Source organism: Oncorhynchus keta, chromosome 31 (genome assembly GCF_023373465.1).
Source record: "Oncorhynchus keta strain PuntledgeMale-10-30-2019 chromosome 31, Oket_V2, whole genome shotgun sequence".
Classification (NCBI taxonomy): Eukaryota; Metazoa; Chordata; class Actinopteri; order Salmoniformes; family Salmonidae; genus Oncorhynchus; species Oncorhynchus keta.
Genome location: NC_068451.1, coordinates 24,669,854 through 24,697,189, shown reverse-complemented (window position 1 = coordinate 24,697,189; position 27,336 = coordinate 24,669,854). Strand labels below are relative to the sequence as shown.

Below are 27,336 nucleotides of genomic sequence, written 5' to 3'. Positions count from 1 at the left end.
TTGACAGCTGTCCACACCCTTTTCTTTGTACCGTTAACGCTGGTAGGCTACTGTACCTGTCAGAGATCTGTGATTGGTCAGAGGCCAGCTGTTAGTGGTTCATTCACCATTTTGAGACTGTAGTGGAAAAGGGACCCAGATCTTTTTCTCTTTTTTTTCATCCCTGTTTGAGTTGCTCTGGGAAAAATACATGTTTTACGGAGGGAAATTAAAGTGAGAGCCCGGGACCACACAGTAGCAACCGCCAGCCGAGGGATGTTACCCGCGAGCGTGCAAGCTTCCTCATCTGCAAAATAGGATCGTACATGTTTCTATTGCCAACTGAATTTTTCTGTTTGGGTGAGTTTATAACTAACCGACTTGTATGTTCTTCTCCAACAAGCTAACAACAGTTACTATCAACGGTTAACGGTCGGTCTGCTTGCCCTGTTTTTCGTACTGATCGCGTGTAAAGAAGAGTGACACAGCTTTCTCGCTAAGTATCAAGGAAGGGACGAGAGAAAAGAGGAGAGGGGGTGAGGGTGCACAGTCACTAAACTTTGTCAACGGATTAACTGCATAACCTGCAAGCAAGCTACAAGTAACTTTGCACTACTATTCTCCACCTCAACGTTGCGGTAAACTTGACTTTGTGCATAGCAGTAAATAGGTAATCGACCCATCTTGCACACCCCAGTGCAGCAAATACATGACACCCCAGCATCAGCCCCAGGATTTACTATTGCTGTCCTGACTATTTGTAAATAGTAAACTAATGGAACACTACGTCCTATTTAGCCTAAAACAGTCCCGAGCAGTTGTAATGACGTTGTTATTACTACTACTACTACTACTGAGCAGTAGTAGCCAGATTAGCTAGCGATTTGTGTGACCCGCTTAAAATGAATGCTGTTTAGCTCGCTGAATAAACATTTGCGTCATGAACCGTCCCTGAAGTAACTGCACATCAATTTGCAATATATTTTAGTGTTAGAGAAAGATGTGCAAAGCTGCGTTGTGTAGAAAATGTCGTTGGGCTAAGCATTCGACACAGGCTGTTGTGTTTGTTTGCTTCTGGTAAGACAGCCTCAACTCCTTTGACATTGTGCAGTATGGAGTTGCTCGGATCAGCGCAGAACCTAGGCCGGGGAGAAACAGCTCGTTTGCTGTAACGGCTCCTCTAAGGCCGTGCTCCCACTTTTCTGCCCAGCTAAACTACTATCACATCACACCAGAGGCGTCATGACTGCATTGAGCTGCAGTTTCCCTATAGCCTTTTTTTTTTACATTTGACATGTAGAATATTTTTCAGAGAGTTAAACAACATTTGCAATTGGGGTGTACAGACGTGTACCTCGGTGCTGTCAGAACTGACAGCATTTGCAATGTATTGCCGATTATGCATATAGAAAATCGTTGATTTTGTATCATCATCATTGCTTTCATCCCTTAATTTGTGCATGTAGTTTAGCAGAGCAGTTTGCCATTGATTTGGCATTGGCAGTCCTGCCATTGGGTCCCAGTCAACACTGAACACCTCTGGTCCATGCTAAAGATATAGATCAATAACTGACTGGAGTCCTTAACTGTTGTTTCAACCTTCAATATTTCTGTTTCATCAAAAATATGGACAGTGACAGTCATAATTATGCCAGCAAGCAACTGACCGTATTTGAACTACATCACAACTAAACTGATGTTCTCCACCGTAGCGCCCTCACACACTCACTCACACACTCACTCACACTCTCACTCTCACTCACACTCTCACACACACTCGCTCACACACTCGTTCATAGTTCTCCCTCTCACTACACCAACAATACCCTGCCAAAATGTGTTCCTTCATGTCGCATTGTGCGATCACTCCACCCCCTCATCGTACAGTGAGTACGTACACAAGAGCTACTCAAGTGTGTGTGTTTGTGATGTGTGTTATTTCATTTTTTGCTGTTTCATGTGTGTTGGTTCCCTGGTGACCCAGTTGAAGGGTAGGATGGCCCTGTCACCACGGTAAACCACGGGGGAGAATACAGTACACTACCCTGGTACTACACCTTTTAATCCTTAGTGGTGTAATGTGTCTTAGTGCTCCCATCTCCATCCCGTTCCCTCCACTGCAGCCCTGCGCCCTCTCAGACGCCCATAAAATACATTTCAGGGAGGGATGAACTGCAGTGTTCCATACCCCACACACACAGTGTGAAGAGGTGCCGCACCAAACAAGGTAGAGACAACGTGAAGTCCCATACTCAACATATGCTGCTTTGTACACACACTCTTGTGCGGCACATCTCCTGCACACGGGCAGTCGGGCACACACACACCCTCTGCCACAGTGTGCCGGGGCACTGCACTATATTACTCACGAGTGGTTCACAAAAATTGCATTGTGGCAGTAGTTTATATATATATGCCATTTATAATCGTGGGCTAGTACAGTAATAAAGTGTAGTGGGACTAGGAGCATGCTTTTATTCTGCACATGTGCCCATGTCTTTACACTCTCTGTTGAGATTAGCTGTCTATATTAATTACTCCTCACTGTGTGTGTGTGTGTGTGTATGTGTGTGTGTGATCTTAAGCCAATGGAGAATTGAACAGTGTGTCTGTTCTGTAAATTCCTGGTTCAGTGTTCGTGTGTGGGACTGCTGGCCGTATATTTGTGTGTGTGTGTAGTCAATGCTGCTCGTATTCCAGGGTGATCGTGTTTAGGCTGATTTCTGAGTACTAGGCCTTCACTGTCTGTGGGGCTAAATGTTTATCAATCAACCCCTTTAAGGCCAGTTCTGCCAGAGGCTCTCACAATACAGAATGGAATCATTTATACATTTATACATTTAGATGGATCTAGTTATTTGCCTAGTATTTTAGTTGTGACACTGTAGGCTACATTAGATGGTACTTGAATCACATGCTAAAATGTACATTGTACAATATTTGTATTGTACTTTATAAACAGGCTAATCTCCTGTTATTGCCGTTTTTGTGATTGAGCCAGAATCAACTGATCTTAATCAAGGCCATTAAATGATCATGGTCTTTTCCCAGAAGATGCAGCATATGCTTAATTAACATTTCTCACAGTCATATTTCTGGAATCTAAAACATGGTATAAAGAAACAATGTATAAAGAAACATGTTTTGGGCAGCTACTTTTACTTTATTACTTTTGTTTTTGCACCCCGGGCGCCGATAACGTCGGTTGAATGCATTCAGTTGTGCATTTGACTAGGTATCCCCTTTCCCTACAGTCTCGGTTTTAGCCAGCCAGCTAATTTTCTGCCGTAATCCCAGAGCATGTTATTAAAAACACTTAAAATGACAAGACTGAAAATAAGCACATACAGAGCAGCATATGAGGAGTAACACTTAGAACGCAGACATACGGCACAATAACACAAAAAACAACCAATTCCTTGGAATTGTGGTCTTAAATAAAATCAACATTTAGGATTGATGAAAAAAATACAAAATTTAGCCTTGGATGGTTGCTGATCTCTCTGGGCTGTATTCAACTCAGACCATGCCCATGATCAACACACTGACCTTGACCTGATATTTCACACTCAATCTTGTACTGATATTTCACACTCAATCTTGGACTGATACTTCACACTCAATCTTGTATCACACGCTACTTCCCGGCAGTGTTTCCCCTATATTCATTTAGCAGTGGCAAGCCGCCGCTGCTAAATTGTTGCCCCCACTCCAAGAAATATGATGTAATATGTATGTATAAACAGTACCAGTCAGAAGGTTGGACACACCTACTCATTCCAGGGGTTTTCTTTATTTGTACTATTTTCTACATTGTAGAATAATAGTAAAGACAACAACTATGAAATAACACATATGGAATCATGTAGTAACCAAAAAAAGTGGTTCTGGTTGAGAGAATGCCAAGAGTGTACAAAGATATCATCAAGGCAAAGGGTGGCTACTTTGAAGAATCTAAAATATATTTTGATTTGTTTAACACTTCTTTGGTTACTACATGATTCCATATGTGTTATTTCATAGTTTTGATATCTTTACTATTATTCTACAATGTAGAAAATAGTACAAATAAAGAAAAACCCTTGAATGAGTTGGTGTGTTTAAACCTTTGACTGGTACTGTATATAGATAGGTCAGGGCATGACAAAGATGATCGTATTTATTTCTACGTATTTATATTTATATATATATATATATTTAAATCTCTGGATGGTAAAAAAAATAAAGAACGATGTAAGGTATGTAGAAACGATAGAGGAGCTATGTCTTATAAATACGATCATCTTTGTTATGCCCTGACCTTAGAGAGCCGTTTTATTTCTCTATTTGGTTAGGTCAGAGTGTGATTAGGGTGGGCATTCTATGTTTCCTATTTCTTTGTTTTTGGCCGAGAGTGGTTCCCAATCAGAGGCAGCTGTTTATCGTTGTCTCTGATTGGGAATCATACTTAGGCAGCCTTTTCCCACCTGTGTTTTGTGGGTAGTTGTTTTCTGTTTAGTCTCTGTTTCCTGACAGAACTGTTTGCTTTCGTTTTGTTACTTTGTTCAAGTCTTTTTTTTTGATAAATAAATAATCATGAACACTTTTCACGCTACGCTTTGGTCCACTCCTTCCAACGACAGGCATTACAGTCTTTTGAGATATAACAATCACCAATAAAAACTACACCGTTCGAGACAATCTAAAATTCCAAAAATGTCAAGGCATGGGGCTACCATTGATTTTGTTATAATGTTTGAGTCACTCAGATAGCATTAGAGCACGGCATAAGCTATGGCAAAAAAAACATGTATTGCAGGAAATTAGCTTTAAAACTGTCTGCAAATGTTCTCTCAGCCCCATGGCAAAATAGGTAGAATTGCAGGAAATTAGCTTTAGAACACCAACATGTCTCTGTATGCTAAGAGGAGGGCCTTTCAAATCTTTGGTCGGAGACGTGCAATTGGCCACGCCACCTACCACGCTATCTTCTCCATCACTGCTGAAAAAAACACTGCTTTCAGGAATAGATGAATGGTCACTAACATTGAATTCCTAGTGTGTGGAGTAATAAAACTGAATAAAATACAAATGAAATATAGCCTACAGTACATTGCAAACATTTTACTCACATATTGTTCCTAAATATTTTTCTGTGTGACCTGGAATTAAAATTTAGAACCACCAGTGCGCCTCGAAAAATATACTTTCTTATCAGCCGAAGCCAAGAGCATTTTTAAATGATCACCACCTCCCTACACTCACCACCTCCATACACTCACCACCTCCATACACTGACCACCTCCCTACACTCACCACCTCCATACACTCACCACCTCCATACACTCACCACCTCCATACACTGACCACCTCCCTACACTCACCACCTCCATACACTCACCACCTCCATACACTCACCACCTCCATACACTCACCACCTCCCTACACTCACCACCTCCATACACTCACCACCTCCCTACACTCACCACCTTCATACACTCACCACCTCCATACACTCACCACCTCCCTACACTCACCACCTTCATACACTCACCACCTTCATACACTCACCACCTTCATACACTCACCACCTCCCTACACTCACCACCTCCCTACACTAACCACCTCCCTACACTCACCACCTCCCTACACTCACCACCTCCATACACTCACCACCTCCCTACACTCACCACCTCCATACACTCACCACCTCCATACACTCACCACCTCCCTACACTCACCAGCTCCCTACACTCACCACCTCCCTATACTCACCACACCCCTACACTCACCACCTCCCTACACTCACCACCTCCCTACACTCACCACCAACCTACACTCACCACCTCCCTACACTCACCACGTCCCTACACTCACCACCTCCCTACACTCACCACGTCCCTACACTCACCACCTCCCTACACTCACCACATCCCTACACTCACCACATCCCTACACTCACCACCTGCCTACACTCATCACGTCCCTACACTCACCACGTCCCTACACTCACCACAACTAGGAACAGGAGGTTTTCCTCACAACGTCCCTAAACTCACCACAACTAGGGACAGGAGGTTTTCCTCTCAACATTCCTACACTCACCACGTCCCTACACTCACCACGTCCCTACACTCACCACCTCCCTACACTCACCACCTCCCTACACTCACCACGTCCCTACACTCACCACCTCCCTACACTCACCACCTCCCTACACTCACCACCTCACTACACTCACCACAACTAGGAACAGGAGGTTTTCCTCACCACGTCCCTACACTCACCACAACTAGGAACAGGAGGTTTTCCTCTCCACGTCCCTACACTCACCACAACTAGGAACAGGAGGTTTTCCTCACAACGTCCCTAAACTCACCACAACTAGGGACAGGAGGTTTTCCTCTCAACATTCCTACACTCACCACGTCCCTACACTCACCACGTCCCTACACTCACCACCTCCCTACACTCACCACCTCCCTACACTCACCACGTCCCTACACTCACCACCTCCCTACACTCACCACCTCCCTACACTCACCACCTCACTACACTCACCACAACTAGGAACAGGAGGTTTTCCTCACCACGTCCCTACACTCACCACAACTAGGAACAGGAGGTTTTCCTCTCAACGTCCCTACACTCACCACAACTAGGAACAGGAGGTTTTCCTCTCAACGTCCCTAAACTCACCACAACTAGGGACAGGAGGTTTTCCTCTCAACGTCCCTAAACTCACCACAACTGGGGACAGGAGGTTTTCCTCTCAACGTCCCTACACTCACCACAACTAGGGACAGGAGGTTTTCCTCTCAACGTCCCTACACTCACCACAACTAGGGACAGGAGGTTTTCCTCTCAACATTCCTACACTCACCACAACTAGGGGCAGGAGGTTTTCCTCTCAACATTCCTACACTCACCACAACTAGGGGCAGGAGGTTTACCTCACAACGTCCCTACACTCACCACAACTAAGGACAGGAGGTTTACCTCACAGCGTAACAATAATTGCTCTACTTTCAGGCCTGGTGTCATTCTAATAAATGAATCAGGCTATCTGGTTATTTGAGCCAAAGGGAGAGAAAGGGCCAAAAGCCGTAATGGGAAGGCCAGGGGCCTGAGAGTGTGAGACAGGCTGAGGGAGTTTGTAACAGCATCACAGGATGTGATGTTAAACTAAATAGTGAAGAGGTTATGGTGTTGTGTACGTGGGTTATGTACGTGGGTGAGTCGTTTGTAGCATGGGTAAACAAACAGTTAAAACACGGTGTGTCTTAAAATGACTTCTCCCATTAGCCTAACCCTCACTTCGTCTCCGAGAAACGTGTGCGTGTTTACATCCGTGTGTGTGTGACTGTTTTTGGCCATTTTGTTTTGCGCATCACTGAATAGTGTGCCTGCCCGTGTACCAGGGTTAAAATTATCCCAATATGAGCACATTAAACCATGCCATATTATTCAAAATGTGTAGCTTTTTCCTGAAATGTCTGTCAGTGTTTGCCAGTGCAGAAAAGAGACAGAGACACAAAAGAGAGAGAAAGGGAAAGAGAGAGTAGGGCCGGGTGTGCTAGAAAGAGTGTGGAAAATCCCTATGACTCTATATGGGAAAGGCAGACCTATTGTACAGCCGGCTTACTCTTTTCTCTCTCTCTCTGTTCCTTCTCTTTCTGTCTCTGCTGTGTGTAGCCTTCTCTGTGTGTAATCAGCCCTCGGCCTCTCTGTGTGTAGTCAGCCCTCGGCCTCTCTGTGTGGAGTCAGCCCTCGGCCTCCCTGTGTGTAGTCAGCCCTCGGCCTCTCTGTGTGTAGTCAGCCCTCGGTCTCTCTGTGTGTAGTCAGCCCATGGCCTCTCTGTGGGTTAGTCAGCCCGCGGCCTCTCTGTGGGTTAGTCAGCCCTCGGCCTCCCTGTGTGTTAGTCAGCCCTCGGCCTCTCTGTGTGTAGTCAGCCCTCGGCCTCTCTGTGTGTAGTCAGCCCTCGGTCTCTCTGTGTGTAGTCAGCCCATGGCCTCTCTGTGGGTTAGTCAGCCCGCGGCCTCTCTGTGGGTTAGTCAGCCCTCGGCCTCTCTGTGGGTTAGTCAGCCCTCGGCCTCTCTGTGGGTTAGTCAGCCCGCGGCCTCTCTGTGTGTAGTCAGCCCTCGGCCTCTCTGTGTGGAGTCAGCCCTCGGCCTCCCTGTGTGTAGTCAGCCCTCGGCCTCTCTGTGGGTTAGTCAGCCCTCGGCCTCCCTGTGTGTAATCAGCCCTCGGCCTCTCTGTGGGTTAGTCAGCCCTCGGCCTCTCTGTGTGTAGTCAGCCCTCGGCCTCTCTGTGTGTAGTCAGCCCTTGGCTTCTCTGTGTGTAGTCAGCCCTCGGCCTCTCTGTGGGTTAGTCAGCCCTCGGCCTCTCTGTGTGTAGTCAACCCTCGGCCTCTCTGTGTGTAGTCAGCCCTCGGCCTCTCTGTGTGTAGTCAGCCCTCGGCCTCCCTGTGTGTAGTCAGTCCTCGGCCTCTCTGTTGGTTAGTCAGCCCTTGGCCTCCCTGTGTATAGTCAGCCCTCGGCCTCTCTGTGGGTTAGTCAGCCCTCGGCCTCCCTGTGTGTAATCAGCCCTCGGCCTCTCTGTGGGTTAGTCAGCCCTCGGCCTCTCTGTGTGTAGTCAGCCCTCGGCCTCTCTGTGTGTAGTCAGCCCTCGGCCTCCCTGTGTGTAGTCAGCCCTCGGCCTCCCTGTGTGTAGTCAGCCCTCGGCCTCTCTGTGGGTTAGTCAGCCCTCGGCCTCCCTGTGTGTAATCAGCCCTCGGCCTCTCTGTGTGTAGTCAGCCCTCGGCCTCTCTGTGTGTAGTCAGCCCTCGGCCTCTCTGTGTGTAGTCAGCCCTCGGCCTCTCTGTGGGTTAGTCAGCCCTCGGCCTCTCTGTGGGTTAGTCAGCCCTCGGCCTCTCTGTGGGTTAGTCAGCGCTCGGCCTCTGTGGGTTAGTCAGCCCCCGGCCTCTCTGTGTGGAGTCAGCCCTCGGCCTCTCTGTGTGTAGTCAGCCCTCGGCCTCTCTGTGTGTAGTCAGCCCTCGGCCTCCCTGTGTGTAGTCAGCCCTCGGCCTCTCTGTGGGTTAGTCAGCCCTCGGCCTCCCTGTGTGTAATCAGCCCTAGGCCTCTCTGTGGGTTAGTCAGCCCTCGGCCTCTCTGTGTGTAGTCAGCCCTCGGCCTCTCTGTGTGTAGTCAGCCCTCGGCCTCTCTGTGTGTAGTCAGCCCTCGGCCTCTCTGTGTGTAGTCAGCCCTCGGCCTCTCTGTGTGTAGTCAGCCCTCGGCCTCCCTGTGTGTAGTCAGCCCTCGGCCTCTCTGGGGGTAAGTCAGCCCTCGGCCTCCCTGTGTGTAGATAGCCCTCGGCCTCTGTGGGTTAGTCAGCCCTCGGCCTCCCTGTGTGTAATCAGCCCTCGGCCTCTCTGTGGGTTAGTCAGCCCTCGGCCTCTCTGTGTGTAGTCAGCCCTCGGCCTCTCTGTGTGTAGTCAGCCCTCGGCCTCTCTGTGGGTTTGTGTGTAGTCAGCCCTCGGCCTCTCTGTGTGTAGTCAGCCCTCGGCCTCTCTGTGGGTTAGTCAGCCCTCGGCCTCTCTGTGGGTTAGTCAGCCCTCGGCCTCTCTGTGGGTTAGTCAGCCCTCGGCCTCTGTGGGTTAGTCAGCCCTCGGCCTCTCTGTGTGGAGTCAGCCCTCGGCCTCTCTGTGTGTAGTCAGCCCTCGGCCTCTCTGTGTGTAGTCAGCCCTCGGCCTCCCTGTGTGTAGTCAGCCCTCGGCCTCTCTGTGGGTTAGTCAGCCCTCGGCCTCCCTGTGTGTAATCAGCCCTAGGCCTCTCTGTGGGTTAGTCAGCCCTCGGCCTCTCTGTGTGTAGTCAGCCCTCGGCCTCTCTGTGTGTAGTCAGCCCTCGGCCTCTCTGTGTGTAGTCAGCCCTCGGCCTCTCTGTGTGTAGTCAGCCCTCGGCCTCTCTGTGTGTAGTCAGCCCTCGGCCTCCTGTGTGTAGTCAGCCCTCGGCCTCTCTGTGTGTTAGTCAGCCCTCGGCCTCCCTGTGTGTAATCAGCCCTCGGCCTCTCTGGGGGTAAGTCAGCCCTCGGCCTCTCTGTGTGTAGTCAGCCCTCGGCCACTCTGTGTGTAGTCAGCCCTCGGTCTCTGTGTGTAGTCAGCCCTTGGTCTCTCTGTGTGTAGTCAGCCCATGGCCTCTCTGTGTGTAGTCAGCCCTCGGCCTCTCTGTGGGTTAGTCAGCCCTCGGCCTCCCTGTGTGTTAGTCAGCCCTCGGCCTCTCTGTGTGTAGTCAGCCCTCGGCCTCTGTGTGTAGTCAGCCCTCGGCCTCTCTGTGGGTTAGTCAGCCCGCGGCCTCTCTGTGGGTTAGTCAGCCCTCGGCCTCTCTGTGGGTTAGTCAGCCCTCGGCCTCTCTGTGGGTTAGTCAGCCCTCGGCCTCTCTGTGTGTAGTCAGCCCTCGGCCTCTCTGTGTGGAGTCAGCCCTCGGCCTCCCTGTGTGTAGTCAGCCCTCGGCCTCTCTGTGTGTAGTCAGCCCTCGGTCTCTCTGTGTGTAGTCAGCCCATGGCCTCTCTGTGTGTAGTCAGCCCTCGGCCTCTCTGTGGGTTAGTCAGCCCTCGGCCTCCCTGTGTGTTAGTCAGCCCTCGGCCTCTCTGTGTGTAGTCAGCCCTCGGCCTCTCTGTGTGTAGTCAGCCCTCGGCCTCTCTGTGGGTTAGTCAGCCCGCGGCCTCTCTGTGGGTTAGTCAGCCCTCGGCCTCTCTGTGGGTTAGTCAGCCCTCGGCCTCTCTGTGGGTTAGTCAGCCCTCGGCCTCTCTGTGTGTAGTCAGCCCTCGGCCTCCCTGTGTGTAGTCAGCCCTCGGCCTCTCTGTGGGTTAGTCAGCCCTCGGCCTCCCTGTGTGTAATCAGCCCTAGGCCTCTCTGTGGGTTAGTCAGCCCTCGGCCTCTCTGTGTGTAGTCAGCCCTCGGCCTCTCTGTGTGTAGTCAGCCCTCGGCCTCTCTGTGTGTAGTCAGCCCTCGGCCTCTCTGTGTGTAGTCAGCCCTCGGCCTCTCTGTGTGTAGTCAGCCCTCGGCCTCCCTGTGTGTAGTCAGCCCTCGGCCTCTCTGTGTGTTAGTCAGCCCTCGGCCTCCCTGTGTGTAATCAGCCCTCGGCCTCTCTGGGGTAAGTCAGCCCTCGGCCTCTCTGTGTGTAGTCAGCCCTCGGCCACTCTGTGTGTAGTCAGCCCTCGGTCTCTGTGTGTAGTCAGCCCTTGGTCTCTCTGTGTGTAGTCAGCCCATGGCCTCTCTGTGTGTAGTCAGCCCTCGGCCTCTCTGTGGGTTAGTCAGCCCTCGGCCTCCCTGTGGGTTAGTCAGCCCTCGGCCTCTCTGTGTGTAGTCAGCCCTCGGCCTCTGTGTGTAGTCAGCCCTCGGCCTCTCTGTGGGTTAGTCAGCCCGCGGCCTCTCTGTGGGTTAGTCAGCCCTCGGCCTCTCTGTGGGTTAGTCAGCCCTCGGCCTCTCTGTGGGTTAGTCAGCCCTCGGCCTCTCTGTGTGTAGTCAGCCCTCGGCCTCTCTGTGTGGAGTCAGCCCTCGGCCTCCTGTGTGTAGTCAGCCCTCGGCCTCTCTGTGTGTAGTCAGCCCTCGGTCTCTCTGTGTGTAGTCAGCCCATGGCCTCTCTGTGTGTAGTCAGCCCTCGGCCTCTCTGTGGGTTAGTCAGCCCTCGGCCTCCTGTGTGTTAGTCAGCCCTCGGCCTCTCTGTGTGTAGTCAGCCCTCGGCCTCTCTGTGTGTAGTCAGCCCTCGGCCTCTCTGTGGGTTAGTCAGCCCGCGGCCTCTCTGTGGGTTAGTCAGCCCTCGGCCTCTCTGTGGGTTAGTCAGCCCTCGGCCTCTCTGTGGGTTAGTCAGCCCTCGGCCTCTCTGTGTGTAGTCAGCCCTCGGCCTCTCTGTGTGGAGTCAGCCCTCGGCCTCCCTGTGTGTAGTCAGCCCTCGGCCTCTCTGTGGGTTAGTCAGCCCTCGGCCTCCCTGTGTGTAATCAGCCCTCGGCCTCTCTGTGGGTTAGTCAGCCCTCGGCCTCTCTGTGTGTAGTCAGCCCTCGGCCTCTCTGTGTGTAGTCAGCCCTCGGCCTCTCTGTGTGTATTGTCAGCCCTCGGCCTCTCTGTGGGTTAGTCAGCCCTCGGCCTCTCTGTGTGTAGTCAGCCCTCGGCCTCTCTGTGTGTAGTCAGCCCTCGGCCTCTCTGTGTGTAGTCAGCCCTCGGCCTCCTGTGTGTAGTCAGTCCTCGGCCTCTCTCGTTGGTTAGTCAGCCCTTGGCCTCCTGTGTATAGTCAGCCCTCGGCCTCTCTGTGGGTTAGTCAGCCCTCGGCCTCCTGTGTGTAATCAGCCCTCGGCCTCTCTGTGGGTTAGTCAGCCCTCGGCCTCTCTGTGTGTAGTCAGCCCTCGGCCTCTCTGTGTGTAGTCAGCCCTCGGCCTCCCTGTGTGTAGTCAGCCCTCGGCCTCCCTGTGTGTAGTCAGCCCTCGGCCTCTCTGTGGGTTAGTCAGCCCTCGGCCTCCCTGTGTGTAATCAGCCCTAGGCCTCCCTGTGTGTAGTCAGCCCTCGGCCTCCCTGTGTGTAGTCAGCCCTCGGCCTCTCTGTGGGTTAGTCAGCCCTCGGCCTCCCTGTGTGTAATCAGCCCTCGGCCTCTCTGTGGGTTAGTCAGCCCTCGGCCTCTCTGTGTGTAGTCAGCCCTCGGCCTCTCTGTGTGTAGTCAGCCCTCGGCCTCTCTGTGGGTTAGTCAGCCCTCGGCCTCTCTGTGGGTTAGTCAGCCCTCGGCCTCTGTGGGTTAGTCAGCCCTCGGCCTCTCTGTGTGTAATCAGCCCTCGGCCTCTCTGTGTGTAGTCAGCCCTCGGCCTCTCTGTGTGTAGTCAGCCCTCGGCCTCTCTGTGGGTTAGTCAGCCCTCGGCCTCTCTGTGGGTTAGTCAGCCCTCGGCCTCTCTGTGGGTTAGTCAGCCCTCGGCCTCTGTGGGTTAGTCAGCCCTCGGCCTCTCTGTGTGTAGTCAGCCCTCGGCCTCTCTGTGTGTAGTCAGCCCTCGGCCTCCCTGTGTGTAGTCAGGCCTCGGCCTCTCTGTGTGTTAGTCAGCCCTCGGCCTCCCTGTGTGTAATCAGCCCTCGGCCTCTCTGGGGGTAAGTCAGCCCTCGGCCTCCCTGTGTGTAGTCAGCCCTCGGCCTCTCTGTGGGTTAGTCAGCCCTCGGCCTCTCTGTGTGTAGTCAGCCCTCGGCCTCTCTGTGTGAAGTCAGCCCTCGGCCTCTCTGTGGGTTAGTCAGCCCTCGGCCTCTCTGTGGGTTAGTCAGCCCTCGGCCTCTGTGGGTTAGTCAGCCCTCGGCCTCTCTGTGTGTAATCAGCCCTCGGCCTCTCTGTGTGTAGTCAGCCCTCGGCCTCTCTGTGGGTTAGTCAGCCCTCGGCCTCTGTGGGTTAGTCAGCCCTCGGCCTCTCTGTGTGGAGTCAGCCCTCGGCCTCTCTGTGTGTAGTCAGCCCTCGGCCTCTCTGTGTGTAGTCAGCCCTCGGCCTCCTGTGTGTAGTCAGCCCTCGGCCTCTCTGTGGGTTAGTCAGCCCTCGGCCTCCCTGTGTGTAATCAGCCCTAGGCCTCTCTGTGGGTTAGTCAGCCCTCGGCCTCTCTGTGTGTAGTCAGCCCTCGGCCTCTCTGTGTGTAGTCAGCCCTCGGCCTCTCTGTGTGTAGTCAGCCCTCGGCCTCTCTGTGTGTAGTCAGCCCTCGGCCTCTCTGTGTGTAGTCAGCCCTCGGCCTCCCTGTGTGTAGTCAGCCCTCGGCCTCTCTGTGTGTTAGTCAGCCCTCGGCCTCCCTGTGTGTAATCAGCCCTCGGCCTCTCTGGGGGTAAGTCAGCCCTCGGCCTCCCTGTGTGTAGTCAGCCCTCGGCCTCTCTGTGGGTTAGTCAGCCCTCGGCCTCCCTGTGTGTAATCAGCCCTCGGCCTCTCTGTGGGTTAGTCAGCCCTCGGCCTCTCTGTGTGTAGTCAGCCCTCGGCCTCTCTGTGTGTAGTCAGCCCTCGGCCTCTCTGTGGGTTAGTCAGCCCTCGGCCTCTCTGTGGGTTAGTCAGCCCTCGGCCTCTGTGGGTTAGTCAGCCCTCGGCCTCTCTGTGTGTAATCAGCCCTCGGCCTCTCTGTGTGTAGTCAGCCCTCGGCCTCTCTGTGGGTTAGTCAGCCCTCGGCCTCTCTGTGGGTTAGTCAGCCCTCGGCCTCTCTGTGGGTTAGTCAGCCCTCGGCCTCTGTGGGTTAGTCAGCCCTCGGCCTCTCTGTGTGGAGTCAGCCCTCGGCCTCTCTGTGTGTAGTCAGCCCTCGGCCTCTCTGTGTGTAGTCAGCCCTCGGCCTCCTGTGTGTAGTCAGCCCTCGGCCTCTCTGTGGGTTAGTCAGCCCTCGGCCTCCCTGTGTGTAATCACTGTAATCCCTGTGTGTAATCACCTAGGCCTCTCTGTGGGTTAGTCAGCCCTCGGCCTCTCTGTGTGTAGTCAGCCCTCGGCCTCTCTGTGTGTAGTCAGCCCTCGGCCTCTCTGTGTGTAGTCAGCCCTCGGCCTCTCTGTGTGTAGTCAGCCCTCGGCCTCTCTGTGTGTAGTCAGCCCTCGGCCTCCCTGTGTGTAGTCAGCCCTCGGCCTCTCTGTGTGTTAGTCAGCCCTCGGCCTCCCTGTGTGTAATCAGCCCTCGGCCTCTCTGGGGGTAAGTCAGCCCTCGGCCTCTCTGTGTGTAGTCAGCCCTCGGCCACTCTGTGTGTAGTCAGCCCTCGGTCTCTGTGTGTAGTCAGCCCTCGGTCTCTCTGTGTGTAGTCAGCCCATGGCCTCTCTGTGTGTAGTCAGCCCTCGGCCTCTCTGTGGGTTAGTCAGCCCTCGGCCTCCCTGTGTGTTAGTCAGCCCTCGGCCTCTCTGTGTGTAGTCAGCCCTCGGCCTCTCTGTGGGTTAGTCAGCCCTCGGCCTCTCTGTGGGTTAGTCAGCCCTCGGCCTCTGTGGGTTAGTCAGCCCTCGGCCTCTCTGTGTGTAATCAGCCCTCGGCCTCTCTGTGTGTAGTCAGCCCTCGGCCTCTCTGTGTGTAGTCAGCCCTCGGCCTCTCTGTGGGTTAGTCAGCCCTCGGCCTCTCTGTGGGTTAGTCAGCCCTCGGCCTCTGTGGGTTAGTCAGCCCTCGGCCTCTCTGTGTAGTCAGCCCTCGGCCTCTCTGTGTGTAGTCAGCCCTCGGCCTCTCTGTGGGTTAGTCAGCCCTCGGCCTCTCTGTGGGTTAGTCAGCCCTCGGCCTCTGTGGGTTAGTCAGCCCTCGGCCTCTCTGTGTGTAATCAGCCCTCGGCCTCTCTGTGTGTAGTCAGCCCTCGGCCTCTCTGTGGGTTAGTCAGCCCTCGGCCTCTCTGTGGGTTAGTCAGCCCTCGGCCTCTCTGTGGGTTAGTCAGCCCTCGGCCTCTGTGGGTTAGTCAGCCCTCGGCCTCTCTGTGTGTAGTCAGCCCTCGGCCTCTCTGTGTGTAGTCAGCCCTCGGCCTCCCTGTGTGTAGTCAGGCCTCGGCCTCTCTGTGTGTTAGTCAGCCCTCGGCCTCCCTGTGTGTAATCAGCCCTCGGCCTCTCTGGGGTAAGTCAGCCCTCGGCCTCCCTGTGTGTAGTCAGCCCTCGGCCTCTCTGTGGGTTAGTCAGCCCTCGGCCTCCCTGTGTGTAATTAGCCCTCGGCCTCTCTGTGGGTTAGTCAGCCCTCGGCCTCTCTGTGTGTAGTCAGCCCTCGGCCTCTCTGTGGGTTAGTCAGCCCTCGGCCTCCCTGTGTGTAATTAGCCCTCGGCCTCTCTGTGGGTTAGTCAGCCCTCGGCCTCTCTGTGTGTAGTCAGCCCTCGGCCTCTCTGTGTGTAGTCAGCCCTCGGCCTCTCTGTGGGTTAGTCAGCCCTCGGCCTCTGTGGGTTAGTCAGCCCTCGGCCTCTCTGTGTGTAATCAGCCCTCGGCCTCTCTGTGTGTAGTCAGCCCTCGGCCTCTCTGTGGGTTAGTCAGCCCTCGGCCTCTGTGGGTTAGTCAGCCCTCGGCCTCTCTGTGTGGAGTCAGCCCTCGGCCTCTCTGTGTGTAGTCAGCCCTCGGCCTCTCTGTGTGTAGTCAGCCCTCGGCCTCCCTGTGTGTAGTCAGCCCTCGGCCTCTCTGTGGGTTAGTCAGCCCTCGGCCTCCCTGTGTGTAATCAGCCCTAGGCCTCTCTGTGGGTTAGTCAGCCCTCAGCCTCTCTGTGTGTAGTCAGCCCTCGGCCTCTCTGTGTGTAGTCAGCCCTCGGCCTCTCTGTGTGTAGTCAGCCCTCGGCCTCTCTGTGTGTAGTCAGCCCTCGGCCTCTCTGTGTGTAGTCAGCCCTCGGCCTCCCTGTGTGTAGTCAGCCCTCGGCCTCTCTGTGTGTTAGTCAGCCCTCGGCCTCCCTGTGTGTAATCAGCCCTCGGCCTCTCTGGGGTAAGTCAGCCCTCGGCCTCCTGTGTGTAGTCAGCCCTCGGCCTCTCTGTGGGTTAGTCAGCCCTCGGCCTCCTGTGTGTAATCAGCCCTCGGCCTCTCTGTGGGTTAGTCAGCCCTCGGCCTCTCTGTGTGTAGTCAGCCCTCGGCCTCTCTGTGTGTAGTCAGCCCTCGGCCTCTCTGTGGGTTAGTCAGCCCTCGGCCTCTCTGTGGGTTAGTCAGCCCTCGGCCTCTGTGGGTTAGTCAGCCCTCGGCCTCTCTGTGTGTAATCAGCCCTCGGCCTCTCTGTGTGTAGTCAGCCCTCGGCCTCTCTGTGGGTTAGTCAGCCCTCGGCCTCTCTGTGGGTTAGTCAGCCCTCGGCCTCTGTGGGTTAGTCAGCCCTCGGCCTCTCTGTGTGGAGTCAGCCCTCGGCCTCTCTGTGTGTAGTCAGCCCTCGGCCTCTCTGTGTGTAGTCAGCCCTCGGCCTCCCTGTGTGTAGTCAGCCCTCGGCCTCTCTGTGGGTTAGTCAGCCCTCGGCCTCCCTGTGTGTAATCACTGTAATCCCTGTGTGTAATCACCTAGGCCTCTCTGTGGGTTAGTCAGCCCTCGGCCTCTCTGTGTGTAGTCAGCCCTCGGCCTCTCTGTGTGTAGTCAGCCCTCGGCCTCTCTGTGTGTAGTCAGCCCTCGGCCTCTCTGTGTGTAGTCAGCCCTCGGCCTCTCTGTGTGTAGTCAGCCCTCGGCCTCCCTGTGTGTAGTCAGCCCTCGGCCTCTCTGTGTGTTAGTCAGCCCTCGGCCTCCCTGTGTGTAATCAGCCCTCGGCCTCCTGTGTGTAATCAGCCCTCGGCCTCTCTGGGGTAAGTCAGCCCTCGGCCTCTCTGTGTGTAGTCAGCCCTCGGCCACTCTGTGTGTAGTCAGCCCTCGGTCTCTGTGTGTAGTCAGCCCTCGGTCTCTCTGTGTGTAGTCAGCCCATGGCCTCTCTGTGTGTAGTCAGCCCTCGGCCTCTCTGTGGGTTAGTCAGCCCTCGGCCTCCCTGTGTGTTAGTCAGCCCTCGGCCTCTCTGTGTGTAGTCAGCCCTCTGCCTCTCTGTGTGTAGTCAGCCCTCGGCCTCTCTGTGGGTTAGTCAGCCCGCGGCCTCTCTGTGGGTTAGTCAGCCCTCGGCCTCTCTGTGGGTTAGTCAGCCCTCGGCCTCTCTGTGGGTTAGTCAGCCCTCGGCCTCTCTGTGTGTAGTCAGCCCTCGGCCTCTCTGTGTGGAGTCAGCCCTCGGCCTCCCTGTGTGTAGTCAGCCCTCGGCCTCTCTGTGTGTAGTCAGCCCTCGGCCTCTCTGTGTGTAGTCAGCCCATGGCCTCTCTGTGTGTAGTCAGCCCTCGGCCTCTCTGTGGGTTAGTCAGCCCTCGGCCTCCCTGTGTGTTAGTCAGCCCTCGGCCTCTCTGTGTGTAGTCAGCCCTCGGCCTCTCTGTGTGTAGTCAGCCCTCGGCCTCTCTGTGGGTTAGTCAGCCCGCGGCCTCTCTGTGGGTTAGTCAGCCCTCGGCCTCTCTGTGGGTTAGTCAGCCCTCGGCCTCTCTGTGGGTTAGTCAGCCCTCGGCCTCTCTGTGTGTAGTCAGCCCTCGGCCTCTCTGTGTGGAGTCAGCCCTCGGTCTCTCTGTGTGTAGTCAGCCCATGGCCTCTCTGTGTGTAGTCAGCCCTCGGCCTCTCTGTGGGTTAGTCAGCCCTCGGCCTCCCTGTGTGTTAGTCAGCCCTCGGCCTCTCTGTGTGTAGTCAGCCCTCGGCCTCACTGTGTGTAGTCAGCCCTCGGCCTCTCTGTGGGTTAGTCAGCCCGCGGCCTCTCTGTGGGTTAGTCAGCCCTCGGCCTCTTTGTGGGTTAGTCAGCCCTCGGCCTCTCTGTGGGTTAGTCAGCCCTCGGCCTCTCTGTGTGTAGTCAGCCCTCGGCCTCTCTGTGTGGAGTCAGCCCTCGGCCTCCCTGTGTGTAGTCAGCCCTCGGCCTCTCTGTGGGTTAGTCAGCCCTCGGCCTCCCTGTGTGTAATCAGCCCTCGGCCTCTCTGTGGGTTAGTCAGCCCTCGGCCTCTCTGTGTGTAGTCAGCCCTCGGCCTCTCTGTGTGTAGTCAGCCCTCGGCCTCTCTGTGGGTTAGTCAGCCCTCGGCCTCTCTGTGTGTAGTCAGCCCTCGGCCTCTCTGTGTGTAGTCAGCCCTCGGCCTCTCTGTGTAGTCAGCCCTCGGCCTCCCTGTGTGTAGTCAGTCCTCGGCCTCTCTGTTGGTTAGTCAGCCCTTGGCCTCCCTGTGTATAGTCAGCCCTCGGCCTCTCTGTGGGTTAGTCAGCCCTCAGCCTCCCTGTGTGTAATCAGCCCTCGGCCTCTCTGTGGGTTAGTCAGCCCTCGGCCTCTCTGTGTGTAGTCAGCCCTCGGCCTCTCTGTGTGTAGTCAGCCCTCGGCCTCCCTGTGTGTAGTCAGCCCTCGGCCTCTCTGTGGGTTAGTCAGCCCTCGGCCTCTCTGTGGGTTAGTCAGCCGTCGGCCTCTCTGTGGGTTAGTCAGCCCTCGGCCTCTCTGTGGGTTAGTCAGCCCTCGGCCTCTGTGGGTTAGTCAGCCCTCGGCCTCTCTGTGTGTAGTCAGCCCTCGGCCTCTCTGTGTGGAGTCAGCCCTCGGCCTCTCTGTGTGTAGTCAGCCCTCGGCCTCTCTGTGTGTAGTCAGCCCTCGGCCTCCCTGTGTGTAGTCAGCCCTCGGCCTCTCTGTGGGTTAGTCAGCCCTCGGCCTCCCTGTGTGTAATCAGCCCTAGGCATCTCTGTGGGTTAGTCAGCCCTCGGCCTCTCTGTGTGTAGTCATCCCTCGGCCTCTCTGTGGGTTAGTCAGCCCTCGGCCTCTATGTGGGTTAGTCAGCCCTCGGCCTCCCTGTGTGTAATCAGCCCTAGGCCTCTCTGTGGGTTAGTCAGCCCTCGGCCTCTCTGTGTGTAGTCATCCCTCGGCCTCTCTGTGGGTTAGTCAGCCCTCGGCCTCTCTGTGGGTTAGTCAGCCCTCGGCCTCTCTGTGGGTTAGTCAGTCCTCGGCCTCTCTGTGTGTAGTCAGCCCTCGGCCTCTCTGTGTGTAGTCAGCCCTCAGCCTCTCTGTGTGGAGTCAGCCCTCGGCCTCCCTGTGTGTAGTCAGCCCTCGGCCTCTCTGTGGGTTAGTCAGCCCTCGGCCTCCCTGTGTGTAATCAGCCCTCGGCCTCTCTGTGGGTTAGTCAGCCCTCGGCCTCTGTGGGTTAGTCAGCCCTCGGCCTCTCTGTGTGTAATCAGCCCTCGGCCTCTCTGTGTGTAGTCAGCCCTCGGCCTCTCTGTGGGTTAGTCAGCCCTCTGCCTCTCTGTGGGTTAGTCAGCCCTCGGCCTCTCTGTGGGTTAGTCAGCCCTCGGCCTCTGTGGGTTAGTCAGCCCTCGGCCTCTCTGTGTGGAGTCAGCCCTCGGCCTCTCTGTGTGTAGTCATCCCTCGGCCTCTCTGTGTGTAGTCAGCCCTCGGCCTCCTGTGTGTAGTCAGCCCTCGGCCTCTCTGTGGGTTAGTCAGCCCTCGGCCTCCCTGTGTGTAATCAGCCCTAGGCCTCTCTGTGGGTTAGTCAGCCCTCGGCCTCTCTGTGTGTAGTCAGCCCTCGGCCTCTCTGTGTGTAGTCAGCCCTCGGCCTCTCTGTGTGTAGTCAGCCCTCGGCCTCTCTGTGTGTAGTCAGCCCTCGGCCTCCCTGTGTGTAATCAGCCCTAGGCCTCTCTGTGGGTTAGTCAGCCCTCGGCCTCTCTGTGTGTAGTCAGCCCTCGGCCTCTCTGTGTGTAGTCAGCCCTTGGCCTCTCTGTGTGTAGTCAGCCCTCGGCCTCCCTGAGTGTAGTCAGCCCTCGGCCTCTCTGTGTGTTAGTCAGCCCTCGGCCTCCCTGTGTGTAATCAGCCCTCGGCCTCTCTGGGGGTAAGTCAGCCCTCGGCCTCTCTGTGTGTAGTCAGCCCTCGGCCACTCTGTGTGTAGTCAGCCCTCGGTCTCTGTGTGTAGTCAGCCCTCGGTCTCTCTGTGTGTAGTCAGCCCATGGCCTCTCTGTGTGTAGTCAGCCCTCGGCCTCTCTGTGGGTTAGTCAGCCCTCGGCCTCCCTGTGTGTTAGTCAGCCCTCGGCCTCTCTGTGTGTAGTTAGCCCTCTGCCTCTCTGTGTGTAGTCAGCCCTCGGCCTCTCTGTGGGTTAGTCAGCCCGCGGCCTCTCTGTGGGTTAGTCAGCCCTCGGCCTCTCTGTGGGTTAGTCAGCCCTCGGCCTCTCTGTGGGTTAGTCAGCCCTCGGCCTCTCTGTGTGTAGTCAGCCCTCGGCCTCTCTGTGTGGAGTCAGCCCTCGGCCTCCCTGTGTGTAGTCAGCCCTCGGCCTCTCTGTGGGTTAGTCAGCCCTCGGCCTCTCTGTGTGTAGTCAGCCCTCAGCCTCTCTGTGTGTAGTCAGCCCTCAGCCTCTCTGTGTGGAGTCAGCCCTCGGCCTCCCTGTGTGTAGTCAGCCCTCGGCCTCTCTGTGGGTTAGTCAGCCCTCGGCCTCCCTGTGTGTAATCAGCCCTCGGCCTCTCTGTGGGTTAGTCAGCCCTCGGCCTCTGTGGGTTAGTCAGCCCTCGGCCTCTCTGTGTGTAATCAGCCCTCGGCCTCTCTGTGTGTAGTCAGCCCTCGGCCTCTCTGTGGGTTAGTCAGCCCTCGGCCTCTCTGTGGGTTAGTCAGCCCTCGGCCTCTCTGTGGGTTAGTCAGCCCTCGGCCTCTGTGGGTTAGTCAGCCCTCGGCCTCTCTGTGTGGAGTCAGCCCTCGGCCTCTCTGTGTGTAGTCAGCCCTCGGCCTCTCTGTGTGTAGTCAGCCCTCGGCCTCCCTGTGTGTAGTCAGCCCTCGGCCTCTCTGTGGGTTAGTCAGCCCTCGGCCTCCCTGTGTGTAATCAGCCCTAGGCCTCTCTGTGGGTTAGTCAGCCCTCGGCCTCTCTGTGTGTAGTCAGCCCTCGGCCTCTCTGTGTGTAGTCAGCCCTCGGCCTCTCTGTGTGTAGTCAGCCCTCGGCCTCTCTGTGTGTAGTCAGCCCTCGGCCTCTCTGTGTGTAGTCAGCCCTCGGCCTTCCTGTGTTTAGTCAGCCCTCGGCCTCTCTGTGTGTTAGTCAGCCCTCGGCCTCCCTGTGTGTAATCAGCCCTCGGCCTCTCTGGGGGTAAGTCAGCCCTCGGCCTCTCTGTGTGTAGTCAGCCCTCGGCCACTCTGTGTGTAGTCAGCCCTCGGTCTCTGTGTGTAGTCAGCCCTCGGTCTCTCTGTGTGTAGTCAGCCCATGGCCTCTCTGTGTGTAGTCAGCCCTCGGCCTCTCTGTGGGTTAGTCAGCCCTCGGCCTCCCTGTGTGTTAGTCAGCCCTCGGCCTCTCTGTGTGTAGTCAGCCCTCTGCCTCTCTGTGTGTAGTCAGCCCTCGGCCTCTCTGTGGGTTAGTCAGCCCGCGGCCTCTCTGTGGGTTAGTCAGCCCTCGGCCTCTCTGTGGGTTAGTCAGCCCTCGGCCTCTCTGTGGGTTAGTCAGCCCTCGGCCTCTCTGTGTGTAGTCAGCCCTCGGCCTCTCTGTGTGGAGTCAGCCCTCGGCCTCCCTGTGTGTAGTCAGCCCTCGGCCTCTCTGTGTGTAGTCAGCCCTCGGTCTCTCTGTGTGTAGTCAGCCCATGGCCTCTCTGTGTGTAGTCAGCCCTCGGCCTCTCTGTGGGTTAGTCAGCCCTCGGCCTCCCTGTGTGTTAGTCAGCCCTCGGCCTCTCTGTGTGTAGTCAGCCCTCGGCCTCTCTGTGTGTAGTCAGCCCTCGGCCTCTCTGTGGGTTAGTCAGCCCGCAGCCTCTCTGTGGGTTAGTCAGCCCTCGGCCTCTCTGTGGGTTAGTCAGCCCTCGGCCTCTCTGTGGGTTAGTCAGCCCTCGGCCTCTCTGTGTGTAGTCAGCCCTCGGCCTCTCTGTGTGGAGTCAGCCCTCGGTCTCTCTGTGTGTAGTCAGCCCATGGCCTCTCTGTGTGTAGTCAGCCCTCGGCCTCTCTGTGGGTTAGTCAGCCCTCGGCCTCCCTGTGTGTTAGTCAGCCCTCGGCCTCTCTGTGTGTAGTCAGCCCTCGGCCTCTCTGTGTGTAGTCAGCCCTCGGCCTCTCTGTGGGTTAGTCAGCCCGCTGCCTCTCTGTGGGTTAGTCAGCCCTCGGCCTCTCTGTGGGTTAGTCAGCCCTCGGCCTCTTTGTGGGTTAGTCAGCCCTCGGCCTCTCTGTGTGTAGTCAGCCCTCGGCCTCTCTGTGTGTAATCAGCCCTCGGCCTCTCTGTGGGTTAGTCAGCCCTCGGCCTCTCTGTGTGTAGTCAGCCCTCGGCCTCTCTGTGTGTAGTCAGCCCTCGGCCTCTCTGTGTGTAGTCAGCCCTCGGCCTCTCTGTGGGTTAGTCAGCCCTCGGCCTCTCTGTGTGTAGTCAGCCCTCGGCCTCTCTGTGTGTAGTCAGCCCTCGGCCTCTCTGTGTAGTCAGCCCTCGGCCTCCCTGTGTGTAGTCAGTCCTCGGCCTCTCTGTTGGTTAGTCAGCCCTTGGCCTCCCTGTGTATAGTCAGCCCTCGGCCTCTCTGTGGGTTAGTCAGCCCTCGGCCTCTGTGGGTTAGTCAGCCCTCGGCCTCTCTGTGTGTAGTCAGCCCTCGGCCTCTCTGTGTGGAGTCAGCCCTCGGCCTCTCTGTGTGTAGTCAGCCCTCGGCCTCTGTGTGTAGTCAGCCCTCAGCCTCTCTGTGTGGAGTCAGCCCTCGGCCTCCCTGTGTGTAGTCAGCCCTCGGCCTCTCTGTGGGTTAGTCAGCCCTCGGCCTCCCTGTGTGTAATCAGCCCTCGGCCTCTCTGTGGGTTAGTCAGCCCTCGGCCTCTGTGGGTTAGTCAGCCCTCGGCCTCTCTGTGTGTAATCAGCCCTCGGCCTCTCTGTGTGTAGTCAGCCCTCGGCCTCTCTGTGGGTTAGTCAGCCCTCTGCCTCTCTGTGGGTTAGTCAGCCCTCGGCCTCTCTGTGGGTTAGTCAGCCCTCGGCCTCTGTGGGTTAGTCAGCCCTCGGCCTCTCTGTGTGGAGTCAGCCCTCGGCCTCTCTGTGTGTAGTCAGCCCTCGGCCTCTCTGTGTGTAGTCAGCCCTCGGCCTCCCTGTGTGTAGTCAGCCCTCGGCCTCTCTGTGGGTTAGTCAGCCCTCGGCCTCCCTGTGTGTAATCAGCCCTAGGCCTCTCTGTGGGTTAGTCAGCCCTCGGCCTCTCTGTGTGTAGTCAGCCCTCGGCCTCTCTGTGTGTAGTCAGCCCTCGGCCTCTCTGTGTGTAGTCAGCCCTCGGCCTCTCTGTGTGTAGTCAGCCCTCGGCCTCTCTGTGTGTAGTCAGCCCTCGGCCTCCCTGAGTGTAGTCAGCCCTCGGCCTCTCTGTGTGTTAGTCAGCCCTCGGCCTCCCTGTGTGTAATCAGCCCTCGGCCTCTCTGGGGGTAAGTCAGCCCTCGGCCTCTCTGTGTGTAGTCAGCCCTCGGCCACTCTGTGTGTAGTCAGCCCTCGGTCTCTGTGTGTAGTCAGCCCTCGGTCTCTCTGTGTGTAGTCAGCCCATGGCCTCTCTGTGTGTAGTCAGCCCTCGGCCTCTCTGTGGGTTAGTCAGCCCTCGGCCTCCCTGTGTGTTAGTCAGCCCTCGGCCTCTCTGTGTGTAGTCAGCCCTCTGCCTCTCTGTGTGTAGTCAGCCCTCGGCCTCTCTGTGGGTTAGTCAGCCCGCGGCCTCTCTGTGGGTTAGTCAGCCCTCGGCCTCTCTGTGGGTTAGTCAGCCCTCGGCCTCTCTGTGGGTTAGTCAGCCCTCGGCCTCTCTGTGGGTTAGTCAGCCCTCGGCCTCTCTGTGTGTAGTCAGCCCTCGGCCTCTCTGTGTGGAGTCAGCCCTCGGCCTCCCTGTGTGTAGTCAGCCCTCGGCCTCTCTGTGGGTTAGTCAGCCCTCGGCCTCTCTGTGTGTAGTCAGCCCTCAGCCTCTCTGTGTGGAGTCAGCCCTCGGCCTCCCTGTGTGTAGTCAGCCCTCGGCCTCTCTGTGGGTTAGTCAGCCCTCGGCCTCCCTGTGTGTAATCAGCCCTCGGCCTCTCTGTGGGTTAGTCAGCCCTCGGCCTCTGTGGGTTAGTCAGCCCTCGGCCTCTCTGTGTGTAATCAGCCCTCGGCCTCTCTGTGTGTAGTCAGCCCTCGGCCTCTCTGTGGGTTAGTCAGCCCTCGGCCTCTCTGTGGGTTAGTCAGCCCTCGGCCTCTCTGTGGGTTAGTCAGCCCTCGGCCTCTGTGGGTTAGTCAGCCCTCGGCCTCTCTGTGTGGAGTCAGCCCTCGGCCTCTCTGTGTGTAGTCAGCCCTCGGCCTCTCTGTGTGTAGTCAGCCCTCGGCCTCCCTGTGTGTAGTCAGCCCTCGGCCTCTCTGTGGGTTAGTCAGCCCTCGGCCTCCCTGTGTGTAATCAGCCCTAGGCCTCTCTGTGGGTTAGTCAGCCCTCGGCCTCTCTGTGTGTAGTCAGCCCTCGGCCTCTCTGTGTGTAGTCAGCCCTCGGCCTCTCTGTGTGTAGTCAGCCCTCGGCCTCTCTGTGTGTAGTCAGCCCTCGGCCTCTCTGTGTGTAGTCAGCCCTCGGCCTTCCTGTGTTTAGTCAGCCCTCGGCCTCTCTGTGTGTTAGTCAGCCCTCGGCCTCCCTGTGTGTAATCAGCCCTCGGCCTCTCTGGGGGTAAGTCAGCCCTCGGCCTCTCTGTGTGTAGTCAGCCCTCGGCCACTCTGTGTGTAGTCAGCCCTCGGTCTCTGTGTGTAGTCAGCCCTCGGTCTCTCTGTGTGTAGTCAGCCCATGGCCTCTCTGTGTGTAGTCAGCCCTCGGCCTCTCTGTGGGTTAGTCAGCCCATGGCCTCTCTGTGTGTAGTCAGCCCGCGGCCTCTCTGTGGGTTAGTCAGCCCTCGGCCTCTCTGTGGGTTAGTCAGCCCTCGGCCTCTCTGTGGGTTAGTCAGCCCTCGGCCTCTCTGTGTGTAGTCAGCCCTCGGCCTCTCTGTGTGGAGTCAGCCCTCGGTCTCTCTGTGTGTAGTCAGCCCATGGCCTCTCTGTGTGTAGTCAGCCCTCGGCCTCTCTGTGGGTTAGTCAGCCCTCGGCCTCCCTGTGTGTTAGTCAGCCCTCGGCCTCTCTGTGTGTAGTCAGCCCTCGGCCTCTCTGTGTGTAGTCAGCCCTCGGCCTCTCTGTGGGTTAGTCAGCCCGCTGCCTCTCTGTGGGTTAGTCAGCCCTCGGCCTCTCTGTGGGTTAGTCAGCCCTCGGCCTCTTTGTGGGTTAGTCAGCCCTCGGCCTCTCTGTGTGTAGTCAGCCCTCGGCCTCTCTGTGTGGAGTCAGCCCTCGGCCTCCCTGTGTGTAGTCAGCCCTCGGCCTCTCTGTGGGTTAGTCAGCCCTCGGCCTCCCTGTGTGTAATCAGCCCTCGGCCTCTCTGTGGGTTAGTCAGCCCTCGGCCTCTCTGTGTGTAGTCAGCCCTCGGCCTCTCTGTGTGTAGTCAGCCCTCGGCCTCTCTGTGTGTAGTCAGCCCTCGGCCTCTCTGTGGGTTAGTCAGCCCTCGGCCTCTCTGTGTGTAGTCAGCCCTCGGCCTCTCTGTGTGTAGTCAGCCCTCGGCCTCTCTGTGTAGTCAGCCCTCGGCCTCCCTGTGTGTAGTCAGTCCTCGGCCTCTCTGTTGGTTAGTCAGCCCTTGGCCTCCCTGTGTATAGTCAGCCCTCGGCCTCTCTGTGGGTTAGTCAGCCCTCGGCCTCTGTGGGTTAGTCAGCCCTCGGCCTCTCTGTGTGTAGTCAGCCCTCGGCCTCTCTGTGTGGAGTCAGCCCTCGGCCTCTCTGTGTGTAGTCAGCCCTCGGCCTCTCTGTTTGTAGTCAGCCCTCGGCCTCCCTGTGTGTAGTCAGCCCTCGGCCTCTCTGTGGGTTAGTCAGCCCTCGGCCTCCCTGTGTGTAATCAGCCCTAGGCCTCTCTGTGGGTTAGTCAGCCCTCGGCCTCTCTGTGTGTAGTCATCCCTCGGCCTCTCTGTGGGTTAGTCAGCCCTCGGCCTCTCTGTGGGTTAGTCAGCCCTCGGCCTCTCTGTGGGTTAGTCAGCCCTCGGCCTCCCTGTGTGTAATCAGCCCTAGGCCTCTCTGTGGGTTAGTCAGCCCTCGGCCTCTCTGTGTGTAGTCATCCCTCGGCCTCTCTGTGGGTTAGTCAGCCCTCGGCCTCTCTGTGGGTTAGTCAGCCCTCGGCCTCTCTGTGGGTTAGTCAGTCCTCGGCCTCTCTGTGTGTAGTCAGCCCTCGGCCTCTCTGTGTGTAGTCAGCCCTCGGCCTCTCTGTGTGGAGTCAGCCCTCGGCCTCCCTGTGTGTAGTCAGCCCTCGGCCTCTCTGTGGGTTAGTCAGCCCTCGGCCTCCCTGTGTGTAATCAGCCCTCGGCCTCTCTGTGGGTTAGTCAGCCCTCGGCCTCTCTGTGTGTAGTCAGCCCTCGGCCTCTCTGTGTGTAGTCAGCCCTCGGCCTCTCTGTGTGTAGTCAGCCCTCGGCCTCTCTGTGGGTTAGTCAGCCCTCGGCCTCTCTGTGTGTAGTCAGCCCTCGGCCTCTCTGTGTGTAGTCAGCCCTCGGCCTCTCTGTGGGTTAGTCAGCCCTCGGCCTCTCTGTGGGTTAGTCAGCCCTCGGCCTCTCTGTGGGTTAGTCAGCCCTCGGCCTCTCTGTGGGTTAGTCAGCCCTCGGCCTCTCTGTGGGTTAGTCAGCCCTCGGCCTCTCTGTGTGTAGTCAGCCCTCGGCCTCTCTGTGTGAGTGACCTCATCCTGCCCACCATAGACCACCACCGCCTGATGGGATTTAAAATATGCCCCAATTGGTGTGTTTTTACCTGATGTGTTAATGTGAGCCCAGGCACACACACACACACACACACACACACACACACACACACACATACACATCGCATAGAACAGCACAACCTGGGATCGTGTGTGTGTCTGTGTGTGTAGAGAAATTAGTTTGTAATACTAGAGCAGTGCTCAGATGTAAAACCATATATCATATTGACCAAGCTAATGTATGAAATAATATGCATCTCGTTCAATCATTTAACCTGATGATGCATCTGTAAAAGCTCTGTTTAGTTAGTGGAGT

General features: G+C 56.7%; 1 protein-coding gene across 5 annotated transcripts in view; it reads left to right on the top strand.

The window, feature by feature from the left end:
• Positions 1–108: 108 nt before the first annotated feature.
• The window catches only part of LOC118372996 (protein capicua homolog), a 79,526-nt gene continuing 52,298 nt past the window's right edge, over positions 109–27,336 (top strand). For 4 of the 5 annotated variants that reach the window (XM_052490076.1, XM_052490078.1, XM_052490077.1 and 1 more), the window contains exon 1: positions 110–339. The gene's annotated coding sequence lies outside the window, so the exon portion shown is untranslated. Of the gene's footprint in view, positions 340–27,336 lie in introns of all 5 variants that reach the window. The other variant, XR_008088108.1, reaches the window with a different exon arrangement.